This window comes from Oryctolagus cuniculus, chromosome 6, assembly GCF_051225735.1.
Source record: "Oryctolagus cuniculus isolate XC-2025 breed Fujian yellow rabbit chromosome 6, ASM5122573v1, whole genome shotgun sequence".
Taxonomy (NCBI): Eukaryota; Metazoa; Chordata; class Mammalia; order Lagomorpha; family Leporidae; genus Oryctolagus; species Oryctolagus cuniculus.
In genome coordinates, this window is record NC_142872.1 from 143,896,080 (window position 1) to 143,911,096 (window position 15,017).

Below are 15,017 nucleotides of genomic sequence, written 5' to 3' on the forward strand. Positions count from 1 at the left end.
GCCCCAACTATTGTGGGCATTTGGGGAAAAGGATGAAAGATCCTTGTCTGTCTGTCTCTGTCTCTTTGTCTGTCCTTAAAATTCTTAAGTGTTGAAAATTAACTGAAATGTGATCCCTGTTGAACATGGGAGTGGGAATGGGAGAGGGAAGAGATGTATAATTTGGGACATGCTCAGGCTGACTTGCCCCAAGTGGTGGATGGAAGCATACCAGGGGATTCCAATTCAATCCCATCGAGGTGGCATGTACCAATGCCATCTCACTGATCCAGGTGATCAATTTCAGTTCACAGTTGGTCATGGTGGAGGGACTGGGAGTCAAAGGGAGCACATAGACAAGTCTAGTACCTGCTAACGCTAACTGATGGAGTAAATAAAGGGGAGAGTGATCCAACATGGGAAGTGAGATACTCAGCAGACTCACAGAATGGCAGATGTCCTAAATAGCACTCTGGCCTCAGAATCAGCCCTAAAGGCATTCGGAGCTGGCTGAAAAGCTCATGAGAGTATTTCAGGCATGGAAAGCCAAGACACTCTGGCAAAAGATCTCTGTGAGTGAGATCCCAGTGGAAAGAACAGGTCATCAAAGAAGGAGGTACCTTTCTCTGAAGGGAGGAGAGAACCTCCACTTTGACTATGACCTTGTCTAAACAAGATAAGAGTCGGAGAACTCAGAGGGCTTCCATAGCCTTGGAAACTCATGACTGGAGCATAGGGAGATTACTGATGCCATAGACAGGAGTGTCAATTGGTAAAGTCAACAACAGGAGTCACTGTGCACTTACTCCTCACGTAGGATCTCTGTCCTTAATGTGCAGTACATTGAGATTTAATGCTATAATGAGTACTCAAACAATATATTTCACTTTGTGTTTCTATGGGGGTGCAAACTGTTGAAATCTTTACTTAATGCATACTAAACTGATCCTCTGTAAAAAAAAAAAAAAAAAGAAATTATCAATTCCCAACTTGACTCTCACTGGGATTAAACATGACAATAGGTCTGCTCTGATTTCATCATCATTTTAAAAAAATCATCTATTATTTTTCACTTTATGTTTCTGTGTGGGAGCAAACTGTTGAAATACATACTTAATGTATACTAAGCTGATCTTCTGTATATTAAGATAATCGAAAATGAATCTTGATGTGAATGGAAGGGGAGAGGGAGTGGGAAAGGGGAGGGTTGTGGGTGGGAAGGACGGTATGGGGGGGAAGCCATTGTAATCCATAAGTCGTACTTTGGAAATTTATATTCATTAAATAAAAGTTTAAAAATATATATATATATAAAATTTTTAAAATATCTAGTAATGTCAGGTGGCCTTAGTGAGCAATAGTTTACACAAAATGAGGTGACTTCAAGAACTCAATATTTAAGTTACTCTCTAAAACTACTAAAACCTGTCCCTAAATATAACCTTAGCTATCCGTCAGTGTTGACCAATCAGTTCTTAGGAGTTTGGAGAAATGCACAAAACTCTAATGAAGATAATTAGAAAACAGCCTCAAGGAAGCACAAGGTTTACTAGCATACTTCAAATTTCATACACATGGCATCAGCTTGTCTCATCAGTGTTGGCCAACTTAACAGAAAGAAGCAAATTAATTCTTGGTAACTTGGCCAGAGTTGGTTCCTCATCAACCTCACTGAATCTTGTTTAAAGAAAGCATGTAAAAAAGCACAATGGGTACACTGGCTGTACCAGCAATCTGTAAAAGGGAACAAACGTATCAGTGTTTTTGCAGCCCTGTCTTGAAAATAGAAATGATGGTTCACAGAGAGGCGTTCACTTCTGAGGGACAAGTCAAGTGTTTCTTGCCTCACTGCCATTGATGTGGACATCAAACCACCTTCGTTTACTGATTCCTTTACTAAGAAATGTTCTGAGAAGGGTACAGAGGACTCACTCAATTTCCCATGAAGAGCCTTAAATCAATAGAAACTGAGACTGTGAGCATCATGGTCTCATTGCTGATAATGGTCATTAACTAAAACTGGTTCATCAATTTGAGCAGCCAGCTACTGGATTATTTTCCTTAGGATAGGTTAATAGTGTTTTTTTTTGGTTTTTTTTTTTGGTTTTTTTTTTTTTTGTTTTTGTTTTTGTTTGACAGGCAGAGTGGACAGTGAGAGAGAGAGAGAGAGAAAGGTCTTCCTTTGCCGTTGGTTCACCCTCCAATGGCCGGCACGCTGCGGCCGGCGAACCGCGCTGATCCGATGGCAGGAGCCAGGTACTTATCCTGGTCTCCCATGGGGTGCAGGGCCCAAGTACTCGGGCCATCCTCCACTGCACTCCCTGGCCACAGCAGAGAGCTGGCCTGGAAGAGGGGCAACCGGGATAGAATCCAGAGCCCCGACCAGGACTAGAACCCGATGTGCCGGCGCCGCTAGGCGGAGGATTAGCCTAGTGAGCTGTGGCGCCGGCCAATAGTGTTGTCTTAAAAATCCTAAACCTCCATGCTGGCGCTTTGGCATAGTGAGTAATGCCACTGCCTGCAATGCCATTATGGGCACCGGTTCCAGTCTCAGCTGCTCCACTTCCAATCCATCTCTCTGCTATGACCTTGGAAAGCAGTGGAAGATGGCCCAAGTCCTTGGGCCCCTATACCCATGTGGGAGACCCAGAAGAAGCTCCTGGTTCCTGGCTTCTGGCTTCAGATCAACACAGCTCTGTCCATTGTGGCCATCTGGGGAGTGCACCAGCGCATGGAAGACCTCTCTCTCTCCTTCTCCTCCTCCTCTTCCTCCTCCTCCTCTCTGTAACCCTGCCTTTCAAATAAACAAATCTTTTTTAAAAATCTTAAACCTCCATAAGTTACCCTAATAAAAGTTTTTAAATGTTTCCCTCACATATGGTCAAGAGTGGTTTTTTTGGTGGGAAAGGGCAGGGAAGCTCACTCAGGATTATGCCTTTTCCATCACTGACTGAATCATCCCCAGGTTCTCAGAGATCTCTAATTCATTTGGTGGATAGAGGAAAGAGAGCAAGGTTTGCCTGTGGGAAGTTTGCTGAGTCAGTCTGAATTGAAGCCCTCCCTGGCAATCGCACTCTAATGTACAACACTGATAACTGCAGGGAAAGCTGAGAAACACTTCCTCCGTAGTCAGAAAGGAGAGCCTAGAAATGCTCATTTCTTAACAATCTCTTCCCTGTGTGCCAAATGCCTTATAGTATTTATACCATTTAACCCTCGTTGTATTTCTTAAATGTGCTACCCTCTGGGGCCAGCATTGTGGCTCAGCAGGTTGAGATGCCACTTGGGATGCCAGCATCCCATACAGGAATGCCAGTTTGAGTCCTAGCTATTCTGCTTCTGATCCTGTTTCCTACTAATCCAGTTTCCCAGGAAGACAGAGAAAAATAGCCTAAGTGCTTAGGCCCCTGCAACTCATGTAGTAGATCTGGTTGGGGTTCCTGGCTCCTGGCTTTGCCTATCCCAGATCTGGCTGTTGTAGCCATTTGGGGAGTGTCCCAGTGGAAGATATCTAGCTCTCCAGCTTCTCGTTCTCTTTCTGCCTTTCAAATAAGTAAATAAATCTTAAAAAAGAAGAAGAACTATCCCCTGGGCTGGTATTGTGGCATAGCAAGTTAAGTCTGCAATGCCAGCATCCAGATGGGTGCCAGTTCATGTCCCAACTGCTCCACTTCTGATCCAGTTGCCTGTTAATGCTCCTGGGAAAGCAGGGGAGGATGGCCAAAGTACTTGGGTCCCTGTATCCAAGTGGGAGACCTGAACTTCCTAGCTCCTGGCTTTAGCCTGGCCATTGCAGCCATCTGGGGAGTGAGCCAGCTGATGGAAGGTCTCCCTCTCTGTCTCTCCCCCACCCTCTATAACTCTGCCTGTCAAATAAATACATACATACATATTTAAAGTACTATCCTCGTAGTAGCCTAAACTTAGAGATGAGAACTCCAAAGTTCAAGTTGGGTAAGTAACTCGCCCAAGAAAAGTCAGCTATATCTAAGCCGAAACATTGTTAGAACACTTCCCTGGAGTCCCCACTTTAACCCCTAAAACCTACAGTAATTGTATTCATTGAGGCAAGTTAATAAATTTGCACTTCAGATTTGTACATTTCAAAGTATTTACAAGCCTGTAAGTTAAAATATGTAAAGAGAGGGCTACATTCCAGGACACAGCGACCCACCACTGAGGCCCTTACTCCTGTGAGGCTGCAATGAATCGTGAGCCAACACTTCTAGATCACAGGATATGGTGAGAAAATTAAAGCAAGAAAATATACAAGCTAAAAGAAAGATCAGTTATCACCTTACAAGAGTTAAACATTCTAAACACCTATAATAACTCTATGAAAAAATTAAGATATTTTAAGCTAAAAAAAAATTGCCCCAGCCACACAGCCAGAAAAGACCAGGGGCAGCATTTGGTGCAAAGCAGTTCATGGCAGCTTTAGTTCTAGAATCCATCCTCAGAGCCACTATGTTAGACAACAGTGCAACCAAAATGGCAGCCATGACACAGAACAAGCCCTTGATGCAACACAGTCATCACCCTCTCTTTCCAAAGGGACAGAGCATTTCCTCACATGAAATAAGCACATGGAAAATAGTTTGAAACTGAACTTATTGGAATTAAATTGAAAGCTATAACATGGTACCCTTTCCCCTTTACATTCATAAAAGGAAAGCTTATTAAGCATTTTATAAAATTATCTAATTTAATCCTCATACAATCTCACCACAGATATATTATTATATCCATGTAACAGATTATTACAACACCAAGATTAAATATACAAAAGCAAAGTCTAATGATATCTAACTTAGATGTGAGAATAAACCTCCTGTTAATAGTTTCACAATGATTTCTGGGTTTCTCTGTATCTCTCTAAATGACAAGAAATGGTCTACTCTGGAGTTCAGGGAAATATAGGCTGTTGAAAATTCAGGACTTTGCTTTCACAATTCTTTTTTTTTTAACTTCCAGGAAGTCATTTCCGTGAAGCACTGGTGTGAACAGCAGTCATAAGTGGGAAGAGCCATGGGACAAGGAGGAGGAATGAAACAATCCTATAATTTTAGAGTGTGTGAAAGAAACGAGTTAGACTTCTAAATTCTATATCTGGCTCTGTCTCTATATTCAAGCCAGCCAACTATCTCTTTACTTTTCTTCGCATTAATTGCCAAAGGTAGAGGAGAATATAGATGGGGTACAAAGCACCTTGTCATGCTAGGATGAAAGATCTGGTATCATGGCCAGCACAAACTCAGCATTGAGCATGTTGTGAAACCCATATTGTGTTGTAATGGATGGGTTTCATGTTTTTGCAGAAATATTTTTCCTGTGAATTCATAAGGTCAGAGAAGGCAAAAATACATTTTTAGGAGGGAATGCCAAAGGTGAATGAAGCACACTGAAAACAAAAGATGGTTCTGAGCAAAGTCAGCCCTATAAAAACTTGTAGTACCAGTGACATGTTTGATTCATTGTATCTTCTTTTCTTCCTCAGTTGGAACTAGTTATTTCTGTATGTCTTCCTAGGTTCTCAGTAGCAGTGACTAGACATGTTACCTGTTTCAGAAATGTTGCATGTGAAAGGGAAAGAAATCTTAAGGAAGGGAAGACCATGTGCCCAGCACCATGGCTACTAGTTAGCTTCCACTTTGATATTCACATGAACATCTTCCTTTGTTAGGGTCTAAAAAAAGCCCACCGCCCGAGGAACGACTCCAAGAGACTTTTTCTCTCATGCAACCAGCAAAGGGTTAAATTTATTGATCCAACATGTTGGGGCCCTCTGACAAGGACAGAGGAGCAGTGAGGAACTACAGCATAGGGTTTATAAAGGCAAAAACCGCAAAATCGGGAGGGGGGAGAGAATACACGGTTGCTAAGCGGTTGCTAAAATCTTACAATCAGCAATTATGATTTTAAGACATAGACAAATCACATCTTCATTATTAGCCCAGGTAACCCAGGTGCAACCTTTCTACTTTTAAGCTTGAGCAATCATGCTAGGGGGGTTTTGTGCGTTGCCAAGGGTGGTGTAGTGCACTGCTATTGTCCGACTATTTGAGATCATAGTTTCAGACCAGAGTCTCACGGGGGGGGGGGTGCTTTCCCAGAATGCAGTCTCAAGTGCTCCAAAATGGAGTCCCTACTGTCAAGGTGCTACTTTACTCTGTCTTATTTTCACAGCTGTACCAGGAAGGTTTAAACCTGTAAGCTTAAGCTTAACTTTTGACACCCACACATATACAATTTTTAACTCTTCATTCCCCACTCCTTGTTGTGAGGATCTCTAATCTTAGAGATTATTCGTTTTTGTCTCTTTTAATGTGACATATTGTTGTCTTACAACCATGAGTTTAACATTTTTAACTTGTTCCCACATGAAGGTGATGAGTCTATTTAACACACAAGGTCCTATGGTTACAATTAGGAGTAGAACAATTAAGGGTCCTGTTAGGGCTGACAGTAGAGTAGTAAGCCATGGGGACCGGCAGAACCATGACTCAAACCATCCCTGTTGAGTTTTCCTTTCCCGTTGCCATTTTTCCAGTTGTTTTTTTTGAGTTTGGCCATGGAGTTTCTAACCACCCCAGTTTAGTTGACATAAAAACAATATATTTTTTTTTTTTTCAGGGCCGCGCATAACCCACCCCCATGAAAATGAGATTTAACCCCCGCCTGTTCTGTAATACTGAAATGCAGATACTGGGCTGCATCTGGGAGATTGTGGAAGATCTGTCAGGCAGAAGGGGCGGGCATCTCCACCTGGCAGGTTATCAGGTAGAAGGGGGCAGGGCAGGATGCGAAGGCCAGGCTGCCCGTGAAACATTGTCAGGATGACTGAGATGTAGATGCATATGCTGGACACATTAGGCCTTTATGTCACACACACATAAGCTCATAACTGACTTTCTGCCTAATATTTTCCCCTCAAGAGGTAATACCCAAAATTCTTCTTTGGGATTATGGATGGAGTTCCGTTTTCTGTAACTTCTTCGAAGCTGGCATGTGGGCGTCGAGGGGGATTTGGGTATTTCCTCTTGCTACCTGTCTTATGGTGTGCAACAGTGGCCTTGGAAAAACTGTGTTGCTCGGTCCAGAGGGCTGCTCAGGTCGTCCAGTGGAATGGGCTGGAAGCCTTGCTTGATGACCATTTGGAGTTTAACAGCTTTTAGTCTGTTAGAGACAAAACGAACAAGGGCATTAAAAACACACGGTGCAAAGAGAAGCATCAAGATTACAGAAGTTAGTGGGCCAAGGAGAGGAAATAGCCAGGATTTCCGGGACCAGATGTCAGGTCAGAAATCCCAGCCCTGCTTGGCCTGGTCCTGGAGCTGTTTGGCTTTTTCCAGGAAAAGTACAAATTTGGGTTTGTGCCTGTCTAGTCTGATTGACCCAGAGACAATATATATATATATTTTTTGGATATTTAGTAGTCAGTTTTGCTAGGAAGTTAAGCCAATGTACAAGACTAGAGTCTCAGGCTGGGAAAAAGACAGACTAATGAATTATTTACATTTAACCATTTATATTATGGATTATTGTGCACCCCCCTCAAGAGATAGGCCCTTTAAGTCCTCAGTGAGGACCTGTTCAAATAGGTGTAGGGCTATCTGAGTTAGCTGTTATTGAAAGCCCTGTTTTTAGGAACTGGCAGGGAGGGCTTTCTAAGCTTAATGTTACTGGATAGACTTTTAAGGCCTGGCTGGGTGTGTGAGGCCCAGACCTATCCATGGGGTGCTGGAAGAGAATTGAAAGAGATGCAAATCTCCTTTAAGGGAGGCACCCTGTTGACTTGCATTACATGGCTGGACTAGGAGGAGAGCTGAATAGGAGGCTGATAGAAATAGGCAACTTGCGTTTCACTGACCCTAGGCCATCCCCTCAGTAGCAGTGGCTGGAGCTGGAAGCTGGGCAGAGGCTAGGCAGAGCCAAAGGCTTTTTAGCTCGGGGCCACAGGGTCTGTAGTTCTGAACCAGGAGTCCTTCGACACCCAGGGCAGTTCCGTGTCCAGTGGCTGTGCTCTTGGCAGGGCTGACAGAAGGCATTTGCTGTCATGACAGCTGCTTGCCCAGTGCCCTGGCTCCTTATATTAGCAACAGGTGCCATTTGGGGTGCACTGGCCTTGCTGGGTCTCCTTGATGGCAATCACCGTGAAAAGCAGCCATTGATTGGTCTGTTTCCTATCCTCTGCTGCTAGCTTGCTCCTCGTTTTCCTGGTCTCTAATAAAGTAGACCAAGGAGGCAGCCTCTATGATGTTAGTCAAGGGGGTGCTCAACCCAATCCTGATTTTTGGAGATTTTTTTTAAATATCAGGGTGAGCTAGAAAAACTATGGTCATGGGCAAATTCTGACACTTAGTATTTTCCTGCGAGTTAAGACCATGCCCATGAGGAGAACTATGACCCTTTAGGTAAGATCACTGTGGTGACCTGCTTGCATACTTTGAGGTCATCAGTGTAACTTTTTACACCGAAAAATTGATCTAGTTGTCATATTATTTTACACTTTAACCTTTTTTGTTGTTGTTGTTGTTGTTTGGGGCCCTATACTGTGGCCAGGCATTATTACAGAAAAGGTCAGTCATCCCTTACATAAGGTCTGGGGATCAAACCGTACATCACAGTGGAGAGTCCTGCAGAACAGTAGTAACTTCCCTTCTGGAAGAGAAAAGAGGAGAAGTGAGGCAGCGAGTTGGGTCTCTAGCCTGACTTTTTGGGCTTTTAGATTTAACTGGCAGTTTAACCAGTGTTTACTGTGTAGCCTGACTTAGAGGAGAAATTGTGGCAGAGGTCTCTGCCATTCTTTGGCTTCCGGGTATTTACCGTGTAGCCTGTGGACACTAGTGCTTTCTTGGGTTTCTGGAACCCAGTTTTTTAGCATCTTCCGCATAACCATAACTTAACAGAGACAGTAGAGTACACAATGGATTAACATGAATTTTATGTCTCTTGTTGTCGAATAAACCAGATATAAAAAAAAACCTTGTATATAAGAGTTTACATAATTTAGGATTATTTAACAGAGTCAAAAAAAGAGCTTACAGGACCTAACTCTAGAAATGGCAGAGTAACCGAATAAGCAAACACTGTTAAAATAGACGTTACAGTTTTTGCAGAAACAGATTCCAAGATTTATGATTTAGACCATTTTTAGATATTTACTAACATTAGTACACCCTTTTTTTTTTTTTAAACCCCATTGTTATAACAGAAGATCAGACTTTAACTTTAGGTTAGTGTAATTTTGGCATTAGCACTCAACTCTGTAAACAATATTTTAAAATTGTAAACATTTTAAAACTTTTTATGACTTGTTTACACCTTTTGAAACTTTATACCCGTAGTTTCTTTTACATAGCCTTGAATTGTCTTGTATGGACAACCTATGAGAATACATGTTAACAAACTCAAACAGTTTTTTTTATCGAATTTGAGATGTTAAAAGTATATATAATATATTTTTTCAAGTTTTACTTAGCACTGATGTCAAGATGACTTAAGACACTGAGTTATTAATGAATACCACACCATTATCTGAAATAAAAGTTAAAATTACATTTTTATGTTTTTAAGTAACATGAGGATAACACCTCCTGGACAGCAAACACTAGTGCATGTTTACAACTTTGAAAAGATCTTCCTCATTAAGAGAAACAAGTTTAAAGCATATCAAAGACATGTAAAACTGAGCAAGCAAGCCACTGAGCAAACCGAAGGGTGTTTGCATTACCTCAATTTTTTGAACCAATCTGTATTGGCTTACTTTAGTTAACAACATAAAGGCTTGTATACACAGAATTTACTCTTATTTTTATAAGACCACTTTAGCTGGAAAGCAAAAACATAAATACAGCATAGGTCTGACACCATTTATAACATTTTAATATATTTTATATAATTTGAATTGACCCAAGCAGCTGTTACTTTAACAAATTTAGAGTCTCATTCTTTGAGAGTTTCAGGGATCCGGCTGGAAGCCCAAAGTTGGAAGACTCGGTTTAGAATTTAAGCTGTCAGAGAGTCAAACCATTTAGCCAAAATTAGTACATTTCTGATCAGTTGGGTAATCACTCAGACATTAAAAACAGATAAACAATGTAAACAACTTTGCATTGTAGTTTTCCCAATTAAGACTCTAATGGCAATAGAAAAACACGAAACCTTCAAGACAGGTGAATGCTCTCAGATGAATAACCCATTGTTTAGGTTTTTATTAGCTGCAAAGAGAAAAACCCATCAGGTTGGTAAGGGTTAATGGCTTAAGGTTCTGGCTCCCTTAGGTAAGACCAGCAGTAGTATTGAATTGGAAATTCCTCCAGGAGAGGAGAGAAAAAGCAACCCTGGGGTGGGGGCTCTGCCTAGAGATATTTGGCTATGCCTGCCTGAGTGCGGCAGGCCACATGAACTAGAATACAGTGCAGAGAAAGGCTGTGGTCCCCCATTTACAGGGAAGACTGCACACACCGTGGCCTGGCAGGACTAACCGTGGGGTTGGGTAAGTGTGCCGTTTTACTAAGAGTGTTGGGAACCTCTTATAATTTAACCAAAGCCAGATCAATTAGGACTACTGCAGACACTCAGTCAATTACAACAGATAGTTAACTTTAGCTTTTTTTTTAGATTTAGTCCTCAGGCAATCAAAGCTTAGCAACAGTAATACTTCACAAAAAACTTTAAGACGCACCAGAGCTACCATAAGCTGCAAAGACTTTTTACCAGGTTGGAAAGGGTTAACAGGTAACAGGTAACAGCTTTTCCGGGGTGGAGAGACCTGTGGAATTTCCCTCTCCCTTTCTCCTGGCCAGTGGTACAGGAATGGAGATGAGGAGAGCAAAAGAGTGGAGGAGGGAGCCCCTGGGAGAAGGAGGAAGGCAGAAAGCAATAAAGCTCCTCAGTCTGGGGGCTGAGTGGGGTTTGAAATCTCCTATCACTCAAGGTTACCCACTACCTAGTTGTCTGAGTTTACCTGAAGGGCCAATATTAGCCTCGACCGAAGCTAAGCCCTGCTCGCGTAGCAGTAGGCAGCGTGACCAGGCGTCCCTCCGAGAGAGAGACCTGATCCTCGGGTCACAGTCCGGCCGCCGGGAAGCCAAAGCGAGCTCAGGGGGTCTCCAGGCTCTCAGCCAACTGCCCTTCCTAATTTCCCTCCCGTTCCTTACAATCCCTCTGGAGTTTCGGCCGTAGCTAAGCCGTGGCCGGGGGGACTCCACGTTCTCGGAGAGCTGTGGGGTGCCGGACACTCAACGGTCACTTCCACAGATCTGGTCCCGCTTGAGGGAAGGAATACTGACCTTCGATGTCTTCTTAAAATCCCCGTCTGGGTGCCCATGACGGCCAGGCTGGAGAACGGCCTCTTTCACTCGGCTAATGAGTGGTAAATGGAATGAGCCTTCCGGGGGCCAATCCACTCTGAGAGCAGGTCATTTAGAGACACAGAAAGACTGCCACTTTACCTTTTTGACTGACAAAGAAAGGTTATGTGCCTAGTGGCTTACCTCTGACCAATGATTTAAAGTTAGAGACAAAGGTGTAGACACAGTCTGGCCCATGTTAGCAGACAACACAATGTACACAAACAGATAAACAGCATAGAGAAGCAGCATACAACGACCACACAAATGTCTACCAAACGGGAGCCATCACGGCGTCCCAAAAATGCTTAACAAATACAAAAGACTAACGAGCTCGATCAAATACCAAAGTTTCGGCAGTACAAACAAAATGTGAGTCTCTGCAGTCTATTTCCCTACTGCAGGCAACCCACCAAACAGGAAACACTGGGCGTCCCCAGTTCTCCCTTTCTCCCGGGGCGTCCCCCGGGATGTGGTCTGTGGCTCCGGAGCACGTCTGCCCGCCACAGTCGGGTGGAGCTCTCGCTCGAGCCCGACAACCACGCTGCCGATTACAAACAAATAACAAACCTTACCAAACAACAAATTAAAGTGTACACGTTTAATCAAAACAATAGGCGCCTTACTCACCCCGAGAGATATCCGTTGGAGGCGTCCACAGGCAGCAGTCAGATCTCGGTGGAACCTCCAAATGTTAGGGTCTAAAAAAAGCCCACCGCCCGAGGAACGACTCCAAGAGACTTTTTCTCTCATGCAACCAGCAAAGGGTTAAATTTATTGATCCAACATGTTGGGGCCCTCTGACAAGGACAGAGGAGCAGTGAGGAACTACAGCATAGGGTTTATAAAGGCAAAAACCGCAAAATCGGGAGGGGGGAGAGAATACACGGTTGCTAAGCGGTTGCTAAAATCTTACAATCAGCAATTATGATTTTAAGACATAGACAAATCACATCTTCATTATTAGCCCAGGTAACCCAGGTGCAACCTTTCTACTTTTAAGCTTGAGCAATCATGCTAGGGGGGTTTTGTGCGTTGCCAAGGGTGGTGTAGTGCACTGCTATTGTCCGACTATTTGAGATCATAGTTTCAGACCAGAGTCTCACGAGGGGGGGGGTGCTTTCCCAGAATGCAGTCTCAAGTGCTCCAAAATGGAGTCCCTACTGTCAAGGTGCTACTTTACTCTGTCTTATTTTCACAGCTGTACCAGGAAGGTTTAAACCTGTAAGCTTAAGCTTAACTTTTGACACCCACACATATACAATTTTTAACTCTTCACCTTCTTGGAAAGAATGGTGAATGTGGAGCAAACTTATGAATGCTGAAACAATCCTTCCCAATATGTTGCAATACTATTATTTGGTGTAGAATGGTGGCTGAACATAGATGTGTTTTCCTGCCAGTGTCACTAGTAATAGCCAACCTAAATTGCATTGATTGTGGTCATGTTCAGCGTGAGCATCAGGAATTTCATGAGACACTGAGAGTTGCTATGGAATAAAGTGTGATCAAAGTGGTATCCTTAGTGGGGGCCCTGGTCCACAAGGTCTTGCTACAGGGCTGGAGTTTGGGCTAGTAGACACTCACTTGTCATAGAATTCCTAGAATGTAAGATCTTCACTGAGTTTCTCCTTTCTCCAGCTTTAACAAGTTGTCCAAAGTCATTTCAAAACTAATTCCCATGCCAATAATGAATTCCTTGTGATCCATAAACAAATCCTTATGATGCCAAATCAGCGTCATTCAGAAGTAGGAGGGTATTTCTTTTTAAGGCTCCATCACATATTTTCCCCAAACAGGACTACTTTGTCCTCAAGTCCCACTCCTGGAAATGAGTCCTCCAACTCTAACCAGATACCCTCCTGCCCCAGGGCACCAGGATCATCTGGGTTTAGATCTCTGATGTTCTCCTCATGTCTCCTGACCCTCTTCAAGCTCATGGACTGAGGCATCAATCTCCTTTGACAAGAAGTCTCTGAATCTCAGCCGGCGCCGTGGCTCAATAGGCTAATCCTCCACCTTGCGGTGCCGGCACACCGGGTTCTAGTCCCGGTTGGGGCGCCGGATTCTGTCCCGGTTGCCCCTCTTCCAGGCCAGCTCTCTGCTATGGCCAGGGAGTGCAGTGGAGGATGGCCCAGGTGCTTGGGCCCTGCACCCCATGGGAGACCAGGAAAAGCACCTGGCTCCTGGCTCCTGCCAGGATCAGCGCGGTGCGCCGGCTGCAGTGGCGGCCATTGGAGGGTGAACCAACGGCAAAGGAAGACCTTTCTCTCTCTGTCTCTCTCTCTCACTGTCCACTCTGCCTGTCAAAAAAAAAAAAAAAAAAAAAAAAGTCTCTGAATCTGACCTAAAATAGATGGCTGAAGACGATTGTCCCTATCACTTCATAAATATACCCAGACATTCTGAATTTATTTTTAGGCCCATCTTCATCCTACAGTGAGGAATACATACACCAGGCTCAAAGAGAGGTCTTCAAAAAGTTCATGGAAAACACTTATTATAAAAAACTACTCGTTGATTTAAAACATTTTTACATCAAAATAAACTCATACTTTAATTCAATTTTCTACAAATCTTTTGAAGAATACTCATATAGCTCAGTGTAAAAGTGTCTTCCTAATTCTATTTGATTTCTAAATAATATTAAAACAACAATCTTTAAAAAGTGACTAAGGCTGAGAAGAGTGTTTTGAGTAACTTAATGTGTTTTTTTCCTCTTTCCTCTATACCCAACAATTCTTCACTTTCTAAACACATGTATGTGACTCTGATAGTAACTAGCATTTTTCTATTAGGAATCTCATTACGGAAGTATTTTGCCCCAGGTTTCTTAACAGTCTTTTGGTGACTTCAAGAAATAATATGTACAGAACATCCACACTTTTTCCTCACTAGCTTGGAGAGTGTTTGGTCATGTCTTGGGAACTGACCCATTCCACAGATCAGACAGCAAAGAAAAAAATGTAGTTTTGAGTTGAACACATGAGCTGTTGTGTCCCACAACAGCTTTGTGTTTTGGTGAATTTATCATTAGAGATAGAAGGGGAGAGGGCGACCTCAATGGAGCTTAAACCCTTTGTTTTGGTAAGTAGCAAAAAAATAAAATAAATAAATAAATCTTGGACTAAATTAGCTGTTCAGCATCAAGTTCATGCTGGTTCCACCATCTCATTATTTCTGGGTCCTCATTAAAAGCAGAGTGCTAGTTATTCTAATTTCCAAATATCTTCCCCTCCTCACATACAAAACCCTGGTAGGAAAACAGAAAGCACACTGTCATTCAGACACTCGTGGGGAAGGTTAGTTTGGTTCATTATTTATAAATAATGCAACAAGCCCCTGAGAATTTTTTTTTTTTGAGCTTAGAATGGTCTTGCAAATCTATGTGGACTCTGCATGTCTGGAATCATGATTTCCTGTTGTCTCTCTTTGGATTATTTAGGGAGAAAAAGATATTGCAATGTATACTCATGGCTTATTTAGAGAATTACAGATTGTAATGCTCATGGACTAATTTTAGTGATGCAGAGCATATGGGAGTTACAAAAGTACTTGCCAAGGCAGGGAGCCTCCGAAAAGCTGGAATGTTGCTCGTATCTCATCAGCTTCTGATCCAAACTATTTTTTTCTCTTCCTTGCATATTTATTTAGCAAACATTGTTGGGTATTTAAAATGTGACA

The 15,017-nt window shown here is 42.8% G+C and overlaps 1 long non-coding RNA gene across 1 annotated transcript; it reads right to left on the reverse strand.

The window, feature by feature from the left end:
* Positions 1-6,874: 6,874 nt before the first annotated feature.
* Positions 6,875-11,372, reverse strand: LOC149126320 (uncharacterized). The gene is made up of 2 exons (XR_016235896.1): positions 11,274-11,372; positions 6,875-8,640 (listed from the first exon to the last, which is right to left on the reverse strand). It is a non-coding gene; the product is annotated as an uncharacterized LOC149126320 (long non-coding RNA).
* Between the last annotated feature and the right edge of the window lie 3,645 nt (positions 11,373-15,017).